This window comes from Ovis aries, chromosome 22 (assembly GCF_016772045.2).
Source record: "Ovis aries strain OAR_USU_Benz2616 breed Rambouillet chromosome 22, ARS-UI_Ramb_v3.0, whole genome shotgun sequence".
Lineage (NCBI taxonomy): Eukaryota > Metazoa > Chordata > Mammalia > Artiodactyla > Bovidae > Ovis > Ovis aries.
The window spans coordinates 16,117,613-16,144,818 of record NC_056075.1 but is presented as its reverse complement, the minus strand read 5'-3'; the positions used below and the strand labels follow the sequence as shown (position 1 = coordinate 16,144,818).

Here is a 27,206-nt window from a genome sequence, read left to right as displayed (position 1 = left end):
TTTCTTTCCTTGACTTGTTATTCCTGTTCCTGTCTACTGTCTGCTGACCAGCATCTCCTCTGGAAGTAAGTGGTGTCAGAACTCCTGGCACCAAAAAGGGCTCTGTGAGAACTAGTGGGATAGCTCTACTCTTTTCTAAGATAAGACCAGCTCCCTATTCCTTTCTTTATTTGTCCTGCCCCCTTCTTCTGTTTTCACCTGGCCTTTCCATGGATTTTATGAGAAAAGCTCTAAGAGAGTGCTTCTTTTTCTGGTTATATGATGAGCAGAGACGCTCTCATCATTTGTTGTGATTGTGAATTCCAGTCCTTTGAAACTCTGATAGCTTCAATTTTACTACTAAAATATGGCCATCTCTGATAAAGTGAATTATTTTTCAGTTGAGATTTCCGTTGAAACTTACATGTTTATCAATACTAATGTAACCTTTTGTTTAAATATCTATTGACAAGTCAAAGTGCACTGATGATAAAGCAATATTTATTTAAAAGTTCAAAGACTTATTGCATGTTTGGTGATAAGCTTGCACTTTGTTTGTTTTTTTTTTTCTTTGCACTTAGTTTTTATAAAGTGTTTGGATTTTAAGCTTTCCGTTGCCCTCACCCAAAGTGCACCAATGGATCCCTTTGTAGTTCTGGTGATCTGTCTTTCTATTTTGATTTTCCTTTTCTATGGAATCAGAGGCATGCCAAAGGGAAGCTGCCACCTGGGCCCACTCCTCTCCCAATTGTTGGAAATATTCTCCAGATAAATATTAAGAATATCAGCAAATGCATAAGCAAGGCAAGTATGATTACTTTTCTTCCAGTTGTTTGTAATGAGTAAATAAGACTGCCCTATGTCTTGTCCCAGACTCCATAGTCCCAGACACCATGTTTGTTAAAAGTGGTTTTAAAGGGGAGTTCCCACTGGACACCTGGACATGGTTTTATTTATATATTTATTCATTGTTACTTATTTTTATTCATTTATTTTTAATATAACTTTATTTATTTTAATTGCCAAAAATAAATGTTTTTAAATAAATGAATAAAAATATTTATTTTTGGCTGTGCTCAGTCTTTATTACTTTGCACAGGTTTTCTTTAGCTGCAGCGAGCAGAAACTTCACTATAGTTGTGGTGTGTGGAATTCTCTTACCATGACTTCTCTTGTTGCAACAAGAGAATGCTCTGTGGCTCTTGGGTTCAGTAGTTGCCCCTCACAGTCTCCAGAGTGTAGGTTCAGTAGCTATGGCACTCAGGCTTTTCCCTGCAGCATGTGGGGTCTTCCCAGAAGAGGGAGCAAACCAGTGTCCCTTGCATTGTGAGATGGATTACTGGTGGATTACCAGCAGAGCCCTATTAATTTATTCTCAATTGAGCTAGAGTTGATTTACAATATTATGTTAGTTTCAAGTGAGAATATAGAAAATTTTAGAGATTATGCTCCTTTGAAATTTATTGTAAATTATAGGCTGTATTCCTGTGCAGTTTATTTGTTTTATACATAGCAGTCTATAGTTTTTAATCCCCTACCCTCTTTTTCCCTCCATTCTTCTTGTTTCCCCATGGTAACCACTAGTTTTTTCTCTATGTATATGAGCCTGTTTATATTCTGTTCAATTCATTAATTTTATTTTTGAGTATTCCACATATACATGATAACATAGAGTATTTGTCTTTCTCTCTCTGACTTACTTCACCAAGTGCAATACCCTCCATATTAGTCTATGTTATTGCAAATGGCAAAATTTCATTCTTTTTTATGGTAAAGATGGTAAAAATCTGCCCATAATGTGGGAGACCTGGGTTTGATTCCTGGGTTGAGAAAGACAACCTGGAGAATGGAATGGCTACCCACTTCAGTATTTTTGCCTGGGGAATTCCATGGACAGAGGAGCCTGGTGGGCTACAGTCTAGGGGGTTGCAAAGAGTCGGATACAGCTTAGTGACTAACACTTTCACTTTACTAGGAGGCAGCTGCTGCTGCTAAGTCGCTTCAGTCGTGTCCGACTCAGTCGTGACTCTCCTCTCCAGAGGAGAAGGCAATGGCACCCCACTCCAGTGTTCTTGCCTGGAAAATCCCATGGACTGAGGAGCCTGGTAGGCTTCAGTCCATGGGGTCGCTGAGAGTCGGACATGACTGAGCGACTTCACTTTCACTTTTCACTTTCATGCATTGGAGAAGGAAATGGCAACCCACTCCAGTGTTCTTGCCTGGAGAATCCCAGGGACCGGGGAGCCTGGTGGGCTGCCATCTATGGGGTCGCACAGAGTTGGACACGACTGAAGCGACTTAGCAGCAGCAGCAGCAGCAGCAGCAGGAGGAGGCAGATCCAAAATATATGCTATGATACATGTGAAAGAGTATACTGCTTATGTTTTCTTCTAGAGTTTTATGGCTTCTGGCCTTACATTTAAGTCCTCAACCCTTTTTGAGTTAAGTTTTGTATACAGCATGAGAAAATGTTTGTTTCTGTGTTGTTCATCACTGAGTCGTGTCTGACTCTTTGCGACCCATGGACTGCAGCATGCCAGGCTACTCTGTCCTCCACTATCTCTTGAAGTTTGCTCAAACTCATGTCTGTTGAGTCAGTGATGTATCTAACCATCTCACCGTCTACCACCCTCTTCTCCTTTGTCTTCAGTCTTTCCCAGCATGAGGGTCTTTTCCAGTGAGTTGGCTCTTCCAATCAGGTTGCCAAAGTATTGGAGCTTTAGCTTAATCAACAGTCCTTCCAATGAATATTCAGGACTGATTTCCTTTAGGATGGACTGGTTGGATCTCCTTGCAGTCCCAGGGACTCTCAAGAGTCTTCTCCAATACCACTTTTCAAAAGCATCAGTTCTTCAGTGCTCAGCCTTCTTTATGGTTCACCTCTCACATCCATACATGACTACTAGAAACCATAGCTTTGACTACATGGACCTTTGTCAGCAAAGTGATGTCTCTGCTTTTGATATGCTGTCTAGATTTGTCATAGCTTTTCTTCCAAGGAGGAAATATTTTTAATTTCACAGCTGCAGTCACTGTCCACAGTAATTTTGGAACCCAAGAAAATAAAATCTGTCACTGCTTCCACTTTTTCCCTTCTATTTGCCATGAAATAATGGGATCAGACGCCATGGTCTTAGTTTTTGAATGCTGATTTAAGTCAGCTTTTTCACTCTCCTCTCTCACCCTCCTCAAGGGGTTCTTTAGTTCCTCTTTGCCTTTTGCCATTAGATTAGTATCATCTGCATATCTGAGGTTATTGATATTTCTGCTGGTAATCTTGATGCCAGCTTGTGATTCATTCAGCCCAGCATTTCATATGATATACTCTTCATATAAGTTAAGATATACTGTGCATATAAGTAGGGTGACAATATACAGCCTTGTTGTACTCCTTTCCCAATTTTGAACCAGTCAGTTGTTGCATGTCCAGTTCTAACTGTTGTTTCTTTACCCGCATACAGGTTTCAGAGGAGACAAGTAAGGTGGTCTGGTATTCCCATCTCTTTAATAATTTTTCACAGATTTTGTGATCCATACCGTAAAAGGATTTAGTGTAGTCAGTGAAGCAGACGTTTGATCTCTGGTTCCTCTGCCCTTTCTAAACCCAGCTTTTGCATCTGGAAGGTCGCGATTCATGTACTGCTGAAGCCTATCTTAAAGATTTTGAGCATAATATTACTAGCTTGTGAAATATTTTAATTCAATTCTTTACCATGTAGCTGTCTAGTTTTCCTCACATCACTTATTGAAGAAATTGCCTTTTCCCCACTGTATATTTTGGTGTCCTTTTTATGGATTCATTGCTCATGTAAGTGTGGGTTATTTTCTGGGCTATACGTTCTGCTCCATAGACCTGTTTCTGTTTTTATGCCAGTACAATTCTGTTTTGGTTACTGTAACTTTGTACTGTAGTCTGACATCAGGGAGTATGATACTTTCAGTTCTGTTCTTTCTTTGGATATCTTTGTCTACTTGAGATCTTTTGTGTTTCCATACAAATTTTGAAATTACTTGTAGCACTTTGAAAATTACACTGGTATTTTGATAGGATTTGCTTTGAATTTGTTGATTTCCTTGGGAAATATATAATATGTTCATTTTAACAATATTAACCTTCCCTGTCCATGAGCATATTATGTCTTTCCATTTATTTGTATTGTCTTTTTTTTTAATCATCATCTTACAGTTTTCTGAGTACATGTCTTTTACTTCCTTGGTTAATTATATTTATTGCTTGGAATTATATTCTCTTCTATGTGATGATAAGTGGGATTTTAAACATAATTTCTCTTTCTGATAGGTTGTTCTTACTGTTTAGAAATGGAACAGATTTCTGCATGTTAATTTTTTTATCCTACAACTTTTCCAAATTCACTGATGAGCTCTAGAAGATTTTTGTTGGGATCTTTAGAATTTTGGACAGCAAGGAGATCTAGCCAGTCCATCCTAAAGGAAATTAGTCCTGAGTATTCATTGGAAGGACTGATGCTGAAGCTGAAACTCCAATATTTTGGCCACCTGATGCAAAGAACTGACTCATTGGAAAGACCCTGATGCTGGCAAAAATTGAAGGCAGGAGGAGAAGGGGATGACAGAGGATGAGATGGTCAGATGGCATCAACGACTCAATGGATATGAGTTTAAGTAAACTCCAGGAGATGGTGATGGACAGAGAGGCCTGGCATGCTGTAGTCCATGGGATCACAAAGAGTTGGACACGACTGAACAACTGAACTAAACTTAGAATTTTGTAAGCATAGTATTGTATCATCTACAAATAAGGACAGTTTTTCTTCATTCTTGCAGTTCCTTTTATTTCACTTTCTTTGATTGCTATGGCTTTGATTTCCAATATGATATTTTGAGTAAAAGTGGCAAGAGTAGGCATCCTTATCTTCTTCTTGATTTTAGAAAAATACTTTGTTTTTCACTGTCAAGTATGATGATGTTAGCTGTGGACTTATTATATATGTGATTTTTAAATTATGTTGAAGTATGTTGCCTCTATACCTACTTTGTGGAGAATTTTTAATCTTAAATGGATATTGAATTTTATAAAAAAACTTTTCTACATCTATTGAGTTATCCTATGAATTTTATTTTTCCATTTGTTAATGTGATGTATCACATTGATTAATTTGAGAATATTGAACCATACTTGCATCCCTGGGATAAATCCCACTTGTCCATGATGTATGACACCCAGGCATGATTTTAGATGGTATGAAGCTAAAGGTTGCCAGAAAGGATTGAGATCAATGAGATTGTTGTTGAAGTCGTCAAAAGTAGGAGTTCTCTGTCCATGTTGTGACCTATGTGTCCTTTATAGCATTTATTTTTGGTGAATTCTAATGGCAATGAAATTGCTTTAATTTTTAAAAAACTGCATAGTTACAGAGTGACTACCTCAAACTTTCCTGAAAGAATAATACAGTGATTTGAAATCAAGCAAATAACCAAGTTGCAAGAGATCTCACAGTTTCTGTTGTATTTGCTCAATGAATGAATAACTGTTCTATAGCTCTTTAAATCTTGAAGGAATTATCTGAAGTCTGACTTCTCTGGGAAAGGTAGTTATGAGAGTACTGCCCCTGGAAGCTCTCCTTCTGTGTATCAGACTCTGGTTTTGAAGAGATTGTGTCAGCACCCCAGCTCATACACTTGTTAACTTACAGCCTTGGTCAAATTTTAAAAATCTCTCTGAGATTTAATATTTATTTCTTTAAAATGTGAATAATAATTATTAAGCACAAATATTAATACCTGAGCTTAACAAGTTATTGAATGCCTATTTTCAGTCCCAGGTGTGTCAGATGATGGAAATTTTCAAAGTGAAAGAAAGTGAAAATTTTAGTCACTCAGTCATGTCCAACTCTTTGCTACCCCATGGACTGTGGCCCACCAGCCAGGTTCCTCTGTCCATGGACTTCTCCAAGCAAGAATACTGGAGTGCGTAGCTCTTCCCTTCTCCCAGGGATCTTCCCAACCCAGGAACGGAACCCAGGTCTCCCACATTGCAGGCAGGTTCCTTGACTATCCGAGAAGTGAATTAAAAAAAAAAATCAGCAGTACGGAATTTACAGTCTAGATGGTAGGCATATATTTATGAAAGTTATGCAAATAAGTGTATGATTATAAACCATGTAATAGGAACACAGTAGAGAAAGGTGATGTAGTTTAAAGGATTACAGGTAGGAGGCATAGTCAGTAAGGGTTCTCTGTGGAAGTGAAATTGGAGCTAAGATCTGAAATATAATTAGACATTAACTGGATAAGATACAGGTAAATGTTTGTTCCATCTTTTTTCTCAGTCTGGAGCAGACTTAGTTATTGGAATGTCTAAAAGAGGACCAATTTTTCGTTACCCAGAGAGTAGGTAAAAGCACGGTGTGAGATGAGATTAGGCAGGTAAGCAGGGACCAGAGTATGTAGATCTTACAGGGATTTTAAGAATATTGGTCTTTAGCATAAGAGCAATATGATGTTCTTTAACATATGCTTTGTGAAATGGGTTGCTGTAGGGAGAATGAATTATAAGGTAGCAAAAGGACTCAAACATTGGACAAGTTGAAAGAGTGAAAGTCTATACCATGTAGTACACTAAAGAAGCTGTCATGACAGAAAGAACACAATAATGCAGTGACTTAAGGAAGACAGTTTATTTGTGCCTTCCACATAGAAGGCATAGAGTTAAGTGCTGCTGGGCTGCCTCTCCTCCACCAGGTCTTTCAGAGAACCAGATCTTTTCAGTCTTGTGGTTTACCATCCTGTGCTCTAAGGCTGTTGTTCTCATTTGCAGTCACAGAGGGGTCATCTCCACGCTGTCATTTCAACCTATGGATATTTGGAGAAATGTGTTGTCACCCATTTATGCCGGTGTAGAATTTGTGCACATCCCTTCTGCTTATCTCAGTTCGTGGAAACTTACTTATATCATCACACTGGGAAGATGGAAAATGTCTATGGCTATGTCCTTATGTATTTTGAAAGCTTAGAGGTCTCTGGTGTTAAAGATGTGAAGAATGGATAATGAGGGGATGGGTATTAGCCTGCATGTGTGAGAGATGGAGCACCTTCCCTTACATAGAGGAAACATATCATTTATTGCCACTATAAGAAGGAAGGAGCAATTATAGTTTTGGCAGAAAAAAGCTTAATAGAATAACACTAATAAAATTCATACTATGGCCTTTGTCACATAGTAGGAGCTGAATAAAGAATAACTATAGATGGTGATGATAATAATTATAACAGTATTCTAATAATATAATGATAATTACCATTGTAGTAAAGTGATGTCATATTAAATTACTTGTTCTAAAAATTGAAACTTTTTATAATGGGTGAATCTTAAGAAGATTAAAAATATTTCCCACCTTATCTACATTTTCCTACATTATCTACATTTTCAGTTTTGAAATGCTCACTGTTCTTGTATCCCCTGTTCCTTTTCCAGCTAGCAGAAGATTATGGTCCTGTGTTCACTCTGTATTTTGGCATGAAGCCCACTGTGGTGTTGCATGGATATGAAGCAGTGAAGCAAGTCCTGATTGATCAGAGTGAGGAATTTTCTGGCAGAGGTAGTTTACCAGTGGCAGACAACATCAACAAGGGATTAGGTATGCTTCTATTTGAGAAGTGTGTGGAAATTGTAGGTTGGAAAGATTCAAATAGGCTAAGGAATTGAGAAATTATAGGTAATAGAGAAGTTTATGAAAGCATCATCATTAAACAGTTTTCTATGGATCATTAATCCATATTTAAAATTATGAAGATGACACAGTCTGAATGAAACATTAAGTGCAGTGAAAACAAATCTTCTAATATTCTATTAATAAATTATGGCCGGGTCAGATAATGAAAAAGTGACAGAGAGAAAAAGAAAGGAGGAAAATGACAATAAATTATCCTATTTACTGAACATTTTGCTTTCTGGCCTGAGTCATGGTTGCTAGGAGACTAGTTTTGGAAGCTTACATAATATATACATGGAACCAACGAAGGTTTGAAGTATGTACATTGCATTCAATTTTATATTCTTCTTAGAAAACAAAGAACAACAATTGTTTTATCCAATAGAATATAATACAAAGCATAAAGCACAAATATGCTCTGAAAAGAGGGTCATGGGGAAAGACAATAAATATAAATTAGAGTATTAAAGAAAATCTTTTGAAATCAAATACTTGCTCTGTCTGTCATCTGTGTTTTAATAGCTAGACCTTAAACTGTCCCATACTCTGTGGGTCACTGGGTTCTTACAAAAATAATGCCTGAATAGGGTCACTTCATCCTTTAATTACATTGTTCTTTAAGGTCTTATTTGACAAGGTCCCTATGAGCACTGTCTCTTTTGATCTTGTTCTTGGCTCTGGAAGTTTGACATTAAAATTTTTTGGTACAATGTAGTAAAACAGATGACAGCGCAAGTATTTGATTTCAGAAGATTTTCTTTAATATTCTAATTTATAATTATTGTCTTTCCCCATGACCCTCTTTTCAGAGGATGTTTGTGCTTTATGGTTTGTATCATAGACCCAGCCTAGTCCTGGGGGCTGTGAGAAGGGGTGGCATGCACTCACAGGGTAGAACACGGGGAAGGCATCCATATTTCAAGGAAGAGATTAGAAAATAGAAGAAAATGTCAAAATGGGAAGAGCTATGGCCATGTCCCTTACTTGAGGAATAGATTTTCATGAGCTTCCTTTCAATACACAACTGCTGTTTATCTCTGTCTTAAGAATTGACTCTTGTTGTTTCTCCTACAGTTCATTTTCAGTGCCCAAATCAATCCTGAAAACTTAACCTATAACTTGGACTCTGTGGATTGTTAGCTGTTTTACCAAAGAGCGAATATCTTGCTTCTGTGATTTTCAGCATCCTCACAAGTAAAATGGAGACAAAACACTTGGTTCTTAGGGTTGTTCTGAATTTTGCAAAAAGCTAATATTAAGAAGAGTGTAATATGTAAAACCAAGAGTCTTGACAGTAAGATACAAGCTGGGTTAAGAGAGGAGGAGACAGGTGATGAAGGGCCTGATAGGAATTCCTGAGGCTGTCACTACTATATTTAATCCTGGCTTAGGTGTCCTTGTCATTTCCTGGTTTAAAGACTCTCAGCTAGAATTCATGGCAATGGATTATTCTTCTCTGTTTTTGGTTTTTGTCCTGATAGGAATTGTTTTCAGCAATGGAGAAATATGGAAGCAAACTCGACGTTTCTCCCTCATGGTTTTGAGGAATATGGGGATGGGGAAGAGGACTATTGAACACAGAATTCAAGAGGAAGCCTTCTGTTTGGTGGAAGCATTAAGAAAAACCAATGGTGGGTATTTCTTTATGTAATTAGCAGTAACTGCTGGGGTAGACCAAATGCTATTACAAGTAGACTACAGAGTGGTAATGGCTCAAATACAACAGAAGTTGACTTTCTGCTCCCACGACAGTAGTAGGAGGTGAAGTTGCTGGCATAATGGCCTTTTCAAGCACCTGGATTCCAGGGCCTTTGATGCCTTCAACACATGGTTGCCTTCCAGTGGCTCCCAGAGTTCATCTCTTTGAATGGTAGTGGGGGTGAAGGAAAGAATAAAGAAAAGTGCAATACTGTTTTTAATAGGTGAGGTATAGCAGGCACACAAAAGTTCTTTCATATCCCATGGGCTGTAACTCAGTCACAAGTGTTGGGAAATGTGCTTATCTGTAAGAGGAGCTAGGAAATGTGCTTATATGTGTGCACAGGAAGAAGAAGCAAGTGTGAATTTTGACAATCTGCTAGTAACTTGGTGAAAATAATTTGAAAGACTAAGTTCTCAGGTAGCTTGAGAAGTATTGCAAATTTTTTGCAACACATGTATGTCATGTCATTGTGCACTACACCTTCAACTTGTACATTCTTGTCTATCGGTGATATCTCAATAAAACGGAAATAAAATTAGTGGTTCAGGTATAGATTTTGCACCAAGTCCTTCTCTGTGCATAAGACTGTATCATAGCTCCCCCTTGTGTGTGAAGGGAGGGAGCTGCAGCAGCACACATCTGCTCAGTGTACACGTGTGTGGATGCCCACGCAGGACCGAAGAGGGAATAGGAGATAAAAGGGTGAGTAGGAGACTTGGCAGGGAAGGAGCAAGATCAGAATCATAAGACATATGTGGTTTTAACCTCAATATTCAGATTTAAAGAACAGTATTAACTTACTAATGCTATATTCTAGTTGTGACTTGGTATTGTGTTTTTTTTTACCTCTGATATATAGTCATCCAGATAGGTTTCTCCCCTCTTTTTTTGCTGCTACTGATATAAATAATGCAAAAATTACAGTTATCTGCATGATTCTGGTTTCTTCTTTTGAGTAAGTTTCTCAAGTAGAGTATCAATGAACATCATGTGGACATTTGGTGCATATTACCTAGGAATGCTTGGGAGATTTGGCAGAAGCAGTGATAAGAACACAAGGTTCCTCTGAATAGATTGTTCTCTATCCTTATGTTAAAATTTAACATATTAAATAGATATGTTTGCATGTTCTTTTATCAAGAACATTATTAATAGTATAGTAGTCTATTATTTTGAAGGTACCATAGTTTATTTAACCAAGCTTTATTTATTTCTCCAGATAGACTGTTTTCAACATTTTGTTGCTAATAATATAAAAAACATATTAATCATTGAATATTTCTGATTACTTTATACTTCATTTTCTTTTTTTTTAATTTAAAGTGTTTTTTTTTTTTTTTTTACTTTAAAATATTGTATTGGTTCTGCCATACATTAACATGAATCTACCACGGGTGTATATGCGTTTCCCATCCGAAACACCCCTCCCACTTCCTTCCTCATAAAATCCCTCTGGATCATCCCAGTTCACCAGATGCGAGGACCCTGTATCATGCATCAAACTTGGACTGCCAATGCATATCACGTACGATGATATACATGTTTCAATGCCAATCTCCCAAATCATCCCACCCTTGCCCTCTCTCACAGAGTCCAAAAGACTGTTCTATATATCTGTGTCTATTTTGCTGTCTCGCATGCAGGGTTATCATTACCATCTTTCTAAGTTCCATATATATATGTAATTATGCCGTATTGGTGATTTTCTTTCTGGCTTACTTCACTCTGTATAATAGGCTCCAGTTTCATCTACCTCATTAGAACAGATTCAAATGTATTCTTTTAAATTTTTTTAAAATTTTTATTTTACTTTCCAATACTGTATTGGTTTTGCCATACATTGACTGAATTCGCCACAGGTGTACATGAGTTCCCAATCCTGAACCCCCTCCCACCTCTCTCCCCATATCATCTCTCTGGGTCATCGCAGTGCACCAGCCCCAAGCATCCTGTATCCTGTATTGAATCTAGACTGGCGATTCATTTCTTACATGATAGTATACATGTTTCAATGCCATTCTCCCAAATCATCCCACCCTCTCCCTCTCCCACAGAGTCCAAAAATCTGTTCTATATATCTGTGTCTCTTTAACTGTCTCACATACAGGGTTATCATTACCATCTTTCTAAATACCATATATATGTGTTAGTATACTGTATTGGTGTTTTTCTTTCTGGCTTACTTCACTCTGTATAATTGGCTCCAGTTTCATCCACCTTATTAGAACGGATTCAAATGTATTCTTTCTAATGGCTGAGTAATAGTCCATTGTGTATATGTACCACAGCTTTCTTATCCATTCGTCTGCTGATGGACATCTAGGTTGCTTCCATGTCCTGGCTATTATAAACAGTGCTGTGATGAACATTGGGGTACACATGTCTCTTTCAATTTTGGTTTCCTTGGTGTGTATGCCCAGCAGTGGGATTGCTAGGTCATAAGGCAGTTCAATTTCCAGTTTTTTAAGGAATCTCCACACTATTCTCCATAGTGGCTGCACTAGTTTGCATTCCCACCAACAATGTAAGAGCGTTCCCTTTTCTCCACATCCTCTCCAGCATTTATTGCTTGTAGACTTTGGATAGCAGCCATTCTGACTGGCATGAAATGATACCTCATTGTGGTTTTGATTTGCATTTCTCTAATAATGAGTGATGTTGAGCATCTTTTCATGTGTTTGTTAGCCATCTGTATGTCTTCTCTGGAGAAATATCTATTTAGTTCTTTGGCCCATTTTTTGATTGGGTCCTTTTTTCTGGAGTTGAGCTGCAGGAGTTGCTTGTATATTTTTGAGATTAATTCCTTGTCAGTTGCTTCATTTGCTATTATTTTCTCCCATTCTGAAGGCTGTCTTTGAAGGCTGACTTTTCATCTTGCTTATAGTTTCCTTTGTTGTGCAGAAGTTTTTAATTTTAATTAGGTCCCATTTGTTAATTTTTGCATTTATTTCCAATATTCAGGAAGGTGGGTCATAGAGGATCCTGCTGTGATTTATGTCGGAGAGTGTTTTGTCTATGTTCTCCTTTATAGATTCTGATCTTACATTTAATCCATTTTGAGATAATTTTTGTGTATGGCATTAGAAAGTGTTGTAGTTTCTTTCTTTTTTTTTTTTATAAATGGTAACCAGTTTTCCCAGTACCACTTGTTAAAGAGATTGTCTTTTCTCCACTGTATATTCTTGCCCCCTCTGTCAAAGATAAGGTGTCCATAGGTGCGTGGATTTATCTCTGGGCTTTATATTTTGTTCCATTGATCTATATTTCTGTCTTTGTGCCAGTACCATATTGTCTTGATGACTGTGGCTTTGTAGTAGAGCCTGAAGTCAGGCAGGTTGATTCCTCCAGTTCCATTCTTCTTTCTCAAGATTGCTTTGGCTATTTGAGTTTTTGTATTTCCATACAAATTATGAAATTCTTCTTTCTAGCTCTGTAAAAATACCATCAGTAGTTTGATAGGGATTGCATTGAATCTATAGATTGCTTTGGGTAGTATACTCATTTTCATATATTGATTCTTCTGATCCATGAACGTGGTATATTTCTCCATCTATTAGAGTCCTCTTTGATTTCTTTCACCAATGTTTTATAGTTTTCTATATATAAGTCTTTAATTTCTTTAGGTACATATATTCCTAAGTATTTTATTCTTTTCATTGCAATGGTGAATGGAATTGTTTCCTTAATTTCTTTTTCTGTTTTCTCATTATTAGTGTATAGGCATGCAAGGGATTCCTGTGCATTGATTTATATCCTGCAACTTTACTATATTCATTGATTAGCTCTAGTAATTTTCTGGTGGAGTCTTTGGGATTTTCTATTTGGAGGATCATGTCATCTGTAAACAGTGAGAGTTTTACTTCTTCTTTTCCAATCTGGATTCATTTTATTTCTTTTTCTGCTCTGATTGCTGTGGCCAAAACTTCCAAAACTATGTTGAATAGTAGTGGTGAGAATGGGCACCTTTGTTTTGTTCCTGACTTTAGGGGAAATGCTTTCAATTTTTCACCTACCACGGAGGATAATGTTTGCTGTGGGTTTGTCATATATAGCTTTTATTATGTTGAGGTATGTTCCTTCTATTCCTGCTTTCTGGAGAGTTTTATCATAAATGGATGTTGAATTTTGTCAAAGGCTTTCTCTGCATCTATTGAGATAATCATATGGTTTTTATGTTTCAATTTGTTAATGTGGTGTGTTACATTGAATAATTTGTGGATATTACAGAATCCTTGCATTCCTGGGATAAAGCCAACTTGGTCAAGATGTATGATCTTTTAATATGTTGTTGGATTCTGTTTGTCAGAATTTGATAAGGATTTTTGAATTTATGTTCATCAGTGATATTGGCCTGTAGTTTTCTTTTTTGTGGCGTGTTTGTCTGGTTTGGTATTAGGGTGATGGTGGCCTCATAGAATGAGTTTGGAAGTTTACCTTCCTCTGCAATTTTCTGGAAGAGGTTGAGTAGGATAGGTGTTAGTTCTTCTCTAAATTTTTGGTAGAATTCAGCTGTGAAGCTGTCTGGACCTGGGCTTTTGTTTGCTGAAAGATTTCTGATTGCAGTTTCAATGTCCGTGCTTGTGATGGGTCAGTTAAGATTTTCTATTTCTTCCTGGTTTAGTTTCGGAAAGTTATACTTTTCTAAGAATTTGTCCATTTCTTCCAAGTTGTCTGTTTTATTGGCGTATAATTGCTGATAGTAGTCTCTTATGATCCTTTGTATTTCTGCGTTGTCTATTGTGATCTCTCCATTTTCGTTTCTAATTTTATTGATTTGATATTTTTCTCCCTTTGTTTCTTGATCAGTCTGGCTCATGGTTTGTCAATTTTCTATATCCTCTCAAAGAACCAGCTTTTGGCTTTGTTGATTTTTGCTATGGTCTCTTTTGTTTCTTCTGCATTTATTTCTACCCTAATTTTTAAGATTTCTTTCCTTATATTCACCCTGGGGTTCTTCATTTCTTCCTTTTCTAGTTGCTTTAGGTGTAGAGTTAGGTTATTTATTTGACTTTTTCTTATTTCTTGAGGTATGTCTGTATTGCTATGAACCTTCCCCTTAGCACTGCTTTTACAGTGTCCCACAGGTTTTGGGTTGTTGTGTTATCATTTTCATTCATTTCTATGCATATTTTGATTTCTTTTTGATTTCTGCTGTGATTTGTTGGATATTCAGCAGCGAGTTCTTCAGCACCCATATTTTGGAATTTTTAATATTTTTCTCCTGTAATTGAGATCTAATCTGACTTTATTGTGGTCAGAAAAGATGCTTGGAATGATTTGAAGTTTTTTGAATTTACCAAGGCTAAATTTATGGCCCAGGTTGTGATCTAGCCTAAAGAAGGTTCTGTGTGCGCTTGAGAAAAGGTGAAATTCATTGTTTTGGGGTAAAATGTCCTAAGATATGAATCAGGTCTAACTGGTTTATTGTATCATTTAAAATTTCTGTTTGCTTGCTAATTTTCTGTTTAGTTGATCTATCCATAGTTGTGAGTGGGGTATTAAAGTCTCCCACTATTATTGTGTTATTGTTAATTTCCCCTTTCATACTTCTTAGCATTTGCCTTACATATTGCATTGCTCCTATTTTGGGTGCATATATATTTATAATTGTTATATCTTCTTCTTGGATCGAATCTTTTATCCTTATGTAGTGTCCTTCTTGGTCTCTTTTCACAGGCTTTGGTTTAAAGTCTATTTTATCTGATATGAGTATTGCTATTCCTGCTTTCTTTTGGTCTCCATTTGCGAGGATTATCTTTTCCAGCCCTTCACTTTCAGTCTGTATGTGTCCCTTGTTTTGAGGTGGGTCTCTTGTAGACAACATATATAGGGGTCTTGTTTTTGTATCCATTCAGCCAGTCTTTGTCTTTTTTTTTTTTTGGTTGGGGCATTCAACCCATTTACATTTAAGGTAATTATTGATAAGTATGATCCCGTTGCCATTTACTTTATTGTTTTGGGTTTGAGTTTATATACCCTTTTGTGTTTCCTGTCTAAAGAAGATCTTTAGCATTTGTTGGAGAGCTGGTTTGATGATGCTGAATTCTCTCATCTTTTGCTTGTCTGTAAAGCTTTTGATTTCTCCTTCATATTTGAATGAGATTCTTGCTGGGTACAGTAATCTGGGCTGTAGGTTATTTCCTTTCATCACTTTAAGTTTGTCCTGCCATTCCCTCCTGGCCTGAAGTGTTTCTATTGAAAGATCAGCTGTTAACTCTATGGGAATCCCCTTGTGTGTAATTTTTGTTTTTCCCTTGCTGCTTTTAATATTTGTACTTTATGTTTGATCTTTGTTAATTTGATTAATATATGTCTTGGGGTGTTTCTCCTTGGGTTTATCCTGTCTGGGACTCTTTGAGTTTCTTGGACTTTGGGTGATTATTTCCTTCCCCATTTTAGGGAAGTTTTCAACTATTATTTCCTCAAGTATTCTTTTATGGTCTTTTTGTCTTCTTCTCTGGGACTCCTATGATTCGAATGTTTGGGTGTTTAACATTGTCCCAGAGGTCTCTGAGGCTGTCCTCATTTCTTTTAATTCTTTTCTCTTTTTCCTCTGTTTCATTTATTTCTACCATTCTATCTTCTACCTCACTTACCGTATCTTCTGCCTCCGTTATTCTACTGTTGGTTCCCTCCAGAGTGCTTTTGATATCATTTATTGCATTATTCATTATTGATTGACTATTTTTATTTCTTCTAGGTCCTTGTTAAACATTTCTTGCATCTTCTCAATTCTTGTCTCCAGGCTATTTATCTCTAACTCCAGTTTGTTTTCAAGATTTTGGATTATTTTCACTATCACTGTTTGGAATTCTTTATCAGTTATATTCCTATCTCTTCCTCTTTTGTATGGTTTTTTTGGGCATTTATCCTGTTCCTTTACCTGCTGGGTATTTCTCTGCCACTTCATCTTGCTTATATTGCTGTGTTTGGGTGGCCTTTCTGTATTGTGGCAGTTTGTGGAGTTCTCTTTATTGTGGAGTTTCCTCACTGTGGGTGGGTTTGGATGGGTGGCTTGTGAAGGTTTCTTGGTTAGCAAAGCTTGTGTCAGTGTTCTGGTGGGTGGAGCTGGATTTCTTCTCTCTGGAGTGCAATCAAGTGTCCAGTAATGAGTTACGAGATGTCAGTGGGTTTGGAGTGACTTTGGGCAGCCTGTATATTGAAGCTCAGGGCTATGTTCCTGTGTTGCTGGAAAATTTGCATGGTATGTCTTGCTCTGGAACTTGTTGTCCCTTTGGTGGTGCTTGGTTTCAGTGTAGGTATGGAGGCGTTTGTTGAGCTCCTATCAATTAATGTTCCTCAAGTCAGGAGTTCTCTGGTGTTCTCTGGATTTCGACTTGGGCCTACTGCCTCTAGTTTTCAGTCTTATTCTTACAGTAGCCTCAAGACTTTTCCATCTATACTGCACCAATGATATAACATCTAGGTTAAAGTTGAAAAGTTTCTCCACAGTGAGGGACACCCAGAGAGGTTCACAGAGTTACACGGAGAAAAGAAGAGGGAGGAGAGAGATAGAGGTGACCAGGAGAAGGAGAGGGGGAATCAAAAGATGAGAGAGAAAGCTAGCCAGTAATCACTTCCTTATGTGCTCCCCACAGTGTGGACCACTCAGAGATGTTCACAGAGTTATACAGAAAAGAGAAAGCAGACAGAGGTGACCAGGAGAATAAAGGGGGAAATCAAACACAGAGACAGATCCAGCCAGTATACAGTTCCCTAAGTGTTCTCCACCATCCAGAACACACAAAGAGATTCACAGAGTTGGCTAGAGACAAAAGGTGGAGGGAGGAGATAGAAGCAATCTAGTAGAGAAAAAGTAGTTTAAAGAGGGAGAGGGCAGTCAAGCCAGTAATCTTGCCCCCAAGTAAAAATGGGTACTGAAGATTGGGTTTTTAAAGGTACAAAATTGATAACAAATACTAAAAATCAAAGATTAAAAATCTAGAGTAGAGTTTGGATTCTCAAAATATAATGTTAAAGAAAAAAGAACAAAGTCACAAAAATTATATATATATATATATATATATATGAAGTTTGCTTTAAAAAATAGGGTCTTTTTTTGCAAAGTAATAGTAGGTTATAAAAATAGAAATTAAATAATAGAGGACTCAACAATAAATTTTTTTAATTTAAAGAATGATAATATAAAATATATATAGAAGACTTTCTTTGGTGTTGTTGTGGACAGTGTGGGATTAGTTCATTTTCAGATAGTTCCTTTATCCAGCTTATACTTCTCAAGCTCTATAGGTCCCTTCCTATGTAGTCAGTGCTAACTACAGCGTTTTGATCTATTGCACCTGTCACTTCGAAGGCGGTTCCCTCTGTTTTAGCTTCTTCTGTTTCCTGGTCTCTTCAGTGTTTGATTTCTTCCCTGACACAAGGGGCGGTGGTGGATACTTTTGAGGCTCACTTGTTCAGTCATGCTGTGGGAAAGAGGAACACTGCAAGCAAACAACATTGGTTTGTCCTTGCAGTGTCTCGGCCCCACTGTGTTTGCCCCTGCTCACAGCATATGTGCTTTCTCTGTCTACACTGCTTAGGCTCTAGGTTGCTCTGCCAGGAACTGTCTGATGCCTGCCCTGTTTTGTATGCATTTCCCAGGTCTAAGCTGCTCAGGTTCAGGTACTCAAGGTACTCTTCAAAGGCACAGACTCGTTTGGGCCTGTGTTTTGAGCCCTTCCCAGGTCTGAGCAGCTCAGGTGACCAGGTGTTTGGCAAGCATGGTTGCTGCAACTTATTGCCTCCCCTGTCCCTGCCACTCGGTTTTCTGGGTGTACAACTGGCACAGCTTCTCAAGCGAATGTCGAATGTCCAGAATCCCACGAAGTCTTGGTTAGCACCAAAACCTGCTTGCAGTTTGATAGATAATGTCTCTCTGGGGCTGCAATTGCTCTCTTCCACCTCTGGCTGCCCTTGCCTGCCTGTCTCTGGTGGGGGATGGGCCAGTCCACAGCCGGCTAGCTCTGCTCAGTCCTTTGTTCTGTGATCTGGCCTGGTGGTGTCTTAGGTTAGGGCTTTTCATGGGGTAGTTATCCTACAGTCTGGGTTGCTATTTCAAGTTACCTCCCTGAGATTGCCCTTGGGACATTCAGGCCCGGTCCTTACTCCACGCAATTCAGGCCCAGTCCTTACTCTAAGCAATACAGCCCAGGCCTAGCTGCCCAGCCCCCGCTTGCTAGTGGCGGATGTTGGTGTCTGCATTACTTCTCCACTGGGAAATAATGTTGCACATGTAATCTGTGGGTTTTAATTATTTATTTATTTTTCCTCTTGGTTATGTTGACCTCTGAGGTTCAAAGACTCACCCCAGACTCACCAGTGAGGGTTTTCCTGGTGTCTGGAAACCTCTCTTTTTTAAGACTCACTTCCCAGGACAAAGCTCTGTCCCTACCTCTTTTGTCTTGCTTTTTATCTTTTATATTTTTTCCTACCTCCTTTCAGAGACAGTGGGCTGCTTTTCTGGGTGCCTGATGTCTTCTGCCAGCATTCAGAAGTGGTTTTGTTGAATTTACTCAACGTTCAAATGTTCTTTTGATGAATTTGTGGGGAAGAAAGTGGTCTCCCCATCCTATTCTCTGCCATCTTAGGACTGCCGTCCTGATTACTTTCCAGAATAAAATTTCTGAAATGGAATTAGTAAACCAATGAATACTGAAATTTGATACACATTACTTGCAAGTGGTTTTGTCCACCTGATTTGTATTTCACACAGAAATTATTGTTAGCTGATTCATTTTCCCCATGATTAATATGCCCTTCTCTCAGCTTCCTCGCTGATGACCACCAAGACTCTGCTCAATTTCACCTAACTATGAGACCTCGTACTCATGGGGTTGCCTAGTTTGACTGCAGAGTTCCAAAGAATAGCAAGGAGTGATAAGAAAGTGTTCCTTAGTGAATAATGCAAAAAATAGAGGGAAAAATAGAGTGGGAAAGACTAGAGATCTCTTCAAGAAAATGAGAGATAGCAACGGAATATTTCATGCAAAGATGTGCACAATAAAACAGAAATGGTATAGACCTAACAGAAGCAGAAGATATTAAGAAGAGGTGGCAAGAATACACAGAACTACACACACAAAAAAATCTTCATGACCGAGATAATCACAATGGTGTGATCACTCACCTAGAGCCAGACATCCTGGAATGCGAAGTCAAGTGGGCCTTAGATAGCATCACTACAAACAAAGCTAGTGGAGGTGATGGAGTTCCAGATGATCTATTTTAAATCCTAAAAGATGTGAAAGTGCTGCACTCAATATGCCAGTAAACTTGGAAAACTCAGCAGTGACTTCAGGACTAGAAAAGTTCATTTTTCATTCCCATCCCAAAGAAAGGCAATGCCAAAGAATGCGCAAACTACCACACAATTGCACTCATCTCACCACATTCCAGGATGTCTGGCTTTAGGTAAGTGTGTATGAGCAAAGCTAATGGAGGTGATGGAATTCTAGTTGAGCTATTTCAAATCCTGAAAGATGATGCTGGGAAAGTGCTGCATGCAATATGTCAGCAAATTGGGAAAACTCAGCAGTGGCCACAGGACTGGGAAATTTTCATTCCAATTCCAAAGAAGGGCAATACCAAAGAATGTTCAAATTACCACACAATTGCAATCATCTCACACTAGTAATCCTCAAAATTCTACAAGCCAGGCTTCAGCAATATGTGAACCACGAACTTCCAGATGTTCAAGCTGGTCTGAGAAATGGCAGAAAAACCAGAGATCAAATTGCCAACATCCATTGGATCATCAAAAAAGCAAGGGAGTTTCAGAAAAACATCTATTTCTGCTTTATTGACTATGCCAAAGCCTTTGACTGTGTGGATCACAACAAACTGTGGGAAATTCTGAAAGAGATGGGAATACCTGACCACCTGACCTGGCTCTTGAGAAACCTGTATGCAGGTCAGGAAGCAGTAGATAGAACTGGACATGGAACAACAGACTGGTGTCAAATAGGGAAAGTACGTCAAGGCTGTACATTGTCACCGTGCTTATTTAACTTACATGCAGAGCTGTAAGAGAAACACTGGGCTGGCAGAGGCACAAGCTGGAATCAAGATTGCTGGGAGAAATATCAATAACCTCAGATATGCAGATGACACCACCCTTATGGCAGAAAGTGAAGAAGAACTAAACAGCATCTTAATGAAGGTGAGAAAGGAGAGTGAAAAAGTTGGCTTAAAGCTCAACATTCAGTAAACGAAGATCATGGCATCCAGTCCCATCACTTCATGGCAAATGGGTGGGGAAACAGTGGCAGGATTTATTTTTTGAGGCTCCAAAATCACTGCGGGTGGTTATTGCTGCCATGCAATTAAAAGAAACTTACTCCTTGGAGAGAAAATTATGACCAACCTAGACAGCATATTAAAAAGCAGAGACATTACTTTGCCAACAAAGGTCCATCTAGTCAAGGCTATAGTTTTTCCAACAGTCATGTATGGATGTGAGAGTTGAGCTATAAAGTGAGCTGAGTGCTGAAGAATTGATGTTTTTGAGTTGTGGTGTTGGAGAAGACTCTTGAGAGTCCCTTGGACTGCAAGGAGATCCAACCAGTCCATCCTAAAGGAGATCAGTTCTGGGTGCTCATTGGAAGGACTGATGTTGAAGCTGAAAGGAGCTGATTCATTTGAAAAGACCCTGATGCTGGAAAGATTGAGGGCGGGAGGAGAAGGGGACGACAGAGGATGAGATGGCTGGATGGCATCACTGACACCATGGACGTGAGTCTGAGTGAACTCCAGGAGTTGGTGATGGACAGGAGGCCTGGCATGCTGAGGTTCATGGGATCGCAGAGTCGGACATGACTATGTGACTGAACTGAACTGAACACATGCTAGCAAAGTAATGCTCAACATTCTCAAATCCAGTCTTCAACAGCATGTGAACTGTGAATTTCCAAATGTTCAATATGGATTTAGAAAAGGCAGAGGAAACTGCCAGAGATCAAATTACCAAAATCTGGTGGATCATCAAAAACTGAGAGAGTTCCAGAAAAATATCTACTTCTGCTTTATTGACTATGCCAAAGCCTTTGACTGTGTGCATTACAACACACTGGAAATTCTGAAAGAGAAGGATACCAGACCACCTGACCTGCTTCCTGAGAAATCTGTAGGCAGGTCTGAAGCAACAGTTAGAACCGGACATGGAACAACAGACTGGTTCCAAATTAGGAAAGGAGTACATTGAGGCTGTGTATTGTCACCCTGCTTATTTAACTTATATGCAGAGTACATCATATGAATTGCTGGGTTGGATGAAGCTCAAGTGGAATCAAGCTGGAAAATATCAATAAACTCAAATACATATGCTGCTACTGCTGCTGCTGCTAAGTAACTTCAGTCGTGTCTGACTCTGGGTGACCCCATAGACCCTGGGGTCCCAGCCCACCAGGCTCCCCGTCCCTGGGATTCTCCAGGCAAGAACACTGGTGTGGGCTGCCATTTCCTTCTCCACAAATACACAGATGACACCATCCTTACAGCAGAAAGTGAATACAAACTAAAGAGCCTCTTGATGAAAGTGAAAGAGGAGAGTGAAAAAGTTATGAAAATATTGGTTTAAAACTGAACATTCAGAAAACTAAGATCATAGCATCCAGTCCCATCACCTCATGGCAAGTAGACTGGAAACAATAGAAACAGTGAGAGACTTTACTTTTTGGGCTCCAAAATCACTACAGATGGTGATTGCAGCTATGAAATTAAGAGGTGCTCGCTCCTTGGAAGAAAAGCTATGACCAACCTAGACAGCATATTAAAAAGTAGAGACATGACTTTGCCAACAAAGGTCCATCTAGTCAAACCTGTGGATTTTCCAGCAGTCATGTATGGATGTGAGAGTTGGATTATAAAGAAAGCTGAGTGCTGAAGAATATATGCTTTTGAACTGTGGTATTGGAGAACACTCTTGAGATTCCCTTGTACTGCAAGGAGATCCAACCAGTCAATCCCAAAAATCAGTCCTGAATATTCACTGAAGAGACTGATGCTGAAGCTGAAACTCCATTACTTTGACTACCTGATGGGAAGAACTGACTCATTGGAAAATACTCTGATGCTGGGAAGGATTGAAGGCAGGAGTAGAAGGGATGACAGAAGATGAAGATGATTGGATGGCATCACCGACTCGATGGACATGAGTTTGAGCAAGCTCCAGAAGTTGGTGATGGACAGCAAAGCCCAGTGTGCTGCTGTCCGTGGGGTTGCAAAGAGTCAGACATGAATGATCGACTGAACTGAACTGAACTGAACTGAGTTTGTCACTGGTTAACTGACTGTTGGAAGTTTATTTTACATGTTGGGCATAACCTTTTCCTTGTAACTTCTACTTTTAATCCCTGATAGACTTTTTCCTTTAGGAGTATTGTGTGATAGTAACCAGGCAGAGGCAGGGTGGACCTCCCATCGAAAATTTAGTTTAGATGTTGAGATGGTAGTGATACACACATCTCAATAGGATATGAAAAGTTCTATTACACACTTAATGAGGCTTTCTGTGGAGGGCAGGTGGCTAGAAACCAGATCAAAAATGGCTTGAGAGAGCAGAGAAAGGATGCAGCCTTGAGATTTTTATGGTCTTTGGGGGATAGATTGGGGTTGAAGGTTTTCAGTGAAAACCAGACCTTATGTTCTTTGAATTTTGTTCTTGTTGCAATGAAGTATCACTTGAGCTTTCTTTAAAGTCACCTAGTCTAGATGTCAGTAGAAGAAGAAAAGATGAGGCTTACAAATTGTTATCAAACAGGAATAAAGCTAGTCATATTTTTATTTTGTTTCGAAGCCTGTTTCAAATACTATAACATATTTTTAAATATTTGAATGTAACTCCAATTTCCATCACTGTTCTTTTCTTCTACAGAAAAGCATGCTCCAATTTTTTCTTTAAAAATTATTTGTTTTTAATTGAAAGATAATTGTTTTACAACATTGTGTTGGTTTCTGCCATACATCAACATGAATCAGTCATGGATATACATATGTCCTCTCCTCTTGAACTTCCCTCTACCTCTCACGCCTTTCTAGGTTGTCACCTGGTTTGAGGTTCCTGATTCATACAGCAAATTCCCTTTGGTATCTATTTTACATACATTAGTGTATATGTTTCCATGGCACTCTCCATCCATCCAACTTTCTCATTTCTCCCACCTGTGTCCATATGTCTGTTCTCTATGTCTGCACCCATTTGTACCCTGAAAATAGTTTCATCAGTACTGTCTTTCTAGACACCATATTTATGAGTTAATATACAACAGTTGCTTTTCTCTTTCTGACTTATTTCACTCTGTGTAATAGGCTCTAGGTTTGTCACTTCATTAGAACACACTCAAATGCATTCCTTTTTATGCCTGAGTAATATTCATTATATATATGTACCACAGCTTCTTTATCCATTCATCTGTTGATGGACATCTAGGTTGCTTTCATGTCCTAGCTATTGCAAATAATGCTTCAGTGAACATTGGGGTACATGTGTCTTTTTCAATTTTGGTTTCCTCAGCGTAATGCCTAGTAGTGGGATTGATGGGCCATATGGTAGTTTTATTCTTAGTTTTAAAGGAATCTCCATACTGTCTTCCATAGAGGCTGTATCTGTTTACATTCCTACCAACTGTGCAGGAGGGTTCCTTTTCTCCACATCCTCTCCAGTATTTATTGTTTGTGGATTTTTTAAAGACAACCATTCTGACCAGTCCAATTTTTTCAACTGCATTTTTGAAATATTATTTCAAGTCTCCCCAGGCTCTTGATTTTCTTATGATATTGCTGTTTCCTGTAGGCATGATGAAGTATAGATGGTGAGGACTAAATCTGGCAGCATTAAAGACATTTAAAATAACCTTTTCTTGTGAATTACCTTGTGGCTGTTATTTGGAGAATGACATAAATAGGAGAACACTTGGAGGAAATAAGTAAATCACACTGGATTAGATAATTTTGTTTGGGAAAACACAATAAATTTTATTTTAGGCATGTTGAATAGTGATGATTGCATGTCCAGGTTGTTCCTATAATTTAAAAAAATCTTGAAATTCGACCCTTCTTACTTACTTTAAACAGCAAATGTAAGATTTACACTAGAATATTTTCTAACATTTATATTGACTTTTAGGATCTCCTTGTGATCCTACTTTACTTCTGAGCTGTGCTCCCTGCAATGTGATATGCTCCATTGTTTTCCGGAATCGTTTTGAGTACAGTGATGAGAAATTGCTAACCTTGATAAAATATTTTAATGAAAATGGGATGCTTGTAAGCACCCCTGGATAGAGGTAAGGTCAAGATTCTCTTTAAATGGGAGACAACTTTCTAGCTAATTGATTGCTCATCCTTCATCATCCCTTTGTGTTCTAACAAAATGGATAATGTTACTCAGACTATCACCTGTAACTGATTAGTGAGTTATCAATTCAATTCAGCTAATGAATTGAGTTTTAAAATGTGAAATATAGTAATAAGAAAAATATAATATTGTAGTGTATCAATTATAGCAAAATATTTTTCAGAAACCTTTTTAACCCCTGATTTGTATATCTATAGATAAAGACAGTGGTATATAAAATGTGTTTTTTATGATAGTACATGTCAGGAAAAGTTAATAACATATGTGGTACATCCTTTATAACTAAAATTCTATGTGGGATGTAAGGTTATGATGTTTTCCATTTGGGAGGGATCATAGAGGACAAATATCCTATTCCTCATTTTTGGAACATACAAATTCACCCAGAGATATTAAATGTATTTTCCAAAGTAGCCTAACCAAGAAAAAGAATGAGCTAGACTTAGAAGCTGCTGCTGCTGCTGCTAAGTCGCTTCAGTCGTGTCCGACTCTGTGCGACCCCATGGATGCCCACCAGGCTCCTCCATCCCTGGGATTCTCTAGACAAGAACACTGGAGTGGATTGCCATTTCCTTCTCCAATGCATGAAAGTGAAAAGTGAAAGTGAAATCTCTCAGTCGTGTACTACTCTTAGCGACCTCATGGACTGCAGCCTACAGGCTCTTCCATCCATGGATTTTCCAGGCAAGAGTACTGGAGTGGGTGCCATTGCCTTCTCCGAACTTAGAAGCTAGATTTCTCAATTCTCTAGCTAGTTTGATACAAGCTACCAGCCTTAATAAATTTCTTCAGTGTCTAGCAAAGGTATTAAGTCATGAAGGTACTACTTAAAAGGAGCCAATAACCTTTAGGATTAGAAATAGCCAAGCGAATAAGGGCAACGTGTATATTTCTCAGGGCTTTCCAGGTGGTGCTAGTAGTAAAAAGGCATCTGCCAATGTAGGAGGTGTAAAGATACAGGTTCCATTCCCTGAGTGAGGAAGGTCTCTTGGAAGAGGGCATGGCAACCCACAGTCCATAGGGTCACAAAGTTGAATATGACTGAAGAGATTTAACACGTATATTTCTCAGGGTATAAAATGCCTAAATAAAACTAAGCTACATAGTTTAGGCATTAACTTAATATTGCTGGTGAGTTTATTCATTACTAAAAAGGGTGAATATTAATAGACATAAAGGAATTGATCAGAATATAATAATGGTATGAGACTTTAACACACCATTTACCAATAAATAAATCATGCAGATCTAAACTTAATAAGGAAAAAAATGGTGTTAAGCAACACATTAGATCAGATTTATACAGAACGTTCTATCCAAGCAGATCAAATACACATTCTGTTCAAGTGCACATGAAACATTCTCCAGGATAGATTGTGTTATGTCACAAACAAATTAATTATGTCAATAAATTCAAGTGAAATCATATCACGCATCTCTTCTAACCACAACTGTGTGAAACTAGAAATCACTCACAAGAAAAATAACTGGAAAAATACAAAGGATCGGATAATAGGTCAATAAATAAATCAAAGAAATGAAAATATTTTGAGATAATTGAAATGAGAAATAGAACATTTAAAAATCAAGAGGAGTTTGTAGAAAACAGCCCTATCACTCCAGGAAACTAAAAAATTCAAAACCAATCTGACTTTACATAAAATAACTAAAGAAGAACAAACAATGCCCAAAGTTAGCAAAAGGAAAGAAATAGTAAAGGTCAGAGATTAAATAAATGAAACATTAACTGTAGACATTAGAAAAGATCAATGAAACTAAAAGCTGGTTCTTGCAAAGATAAACAAAAATTGATAAACCTTTGCCAGACTCATCAAGATAAAAAGAGACAATCCAAACAGATAAAATCAGAAATGAAGAGAAAAGTATTACAACTGATATCACAACACTTCAAAGGATCATGATCACCACTATGAACAATTACATACAAGTGAACTGGATACCTAGAAAAAACGTGTGCATTCACAGAAACACATAACATACCAAGACTAAATCAGGAAGAAGCAGAAAATCTAATCAGATGGATGATCATTAGTAATCATATTGAAATAATCATCTAAACACTTCCATCATTGAAAATATGGACCAGATAGCCTCACAGGTCAATTCTATTAAAGATTTAGAGATGAGTTAATACATATCTTTCTCAAACTTTTGCAAAAAATTGAAGAGAAAGAAACACTACAAAAATTCTCAATAAAATATTTGCAAACAGAATTCACCAATATATTAAAAGTGTCATAAACCAAATGATTGTGAAGTGAAAGTCGCTGAGTTGCGTCTGACTCTTTGCAACCCCCATGGACTATACAGTCCATGGAATTTTCAGGCTAGAATATCAGAGTGGCCATTCCTTCTCCAGGCGATCTTACCCAGGGATCAAACCCAGGTCTCCTGCATTGCAGTGGGTTCTTTACAGCTGAGCCACAAGGAAGCCAAGAATACTGGGTGGGTAGCC

The 27,206-nt window shown here is 38.1% G+C and overlaps 1 protein-coding gene and 1 pseudogene across 1 annotated transcript in view; both read left to right on the top strand.

The window, feature by feature from the left end:
• Positions 1-27,206, top strand: part of CYP2C19 (cytochrome P450 2C19) — a 252,248-nt gene that overhangs the window by 216,625 nt on the left and 8,417 nt on the right. The window lies entirely within an intron of this gene.
• On the top strand, positions 553-26,214 carry LOC121815978 (cytochrome P450 2C21-like; annotated as a pseudogene).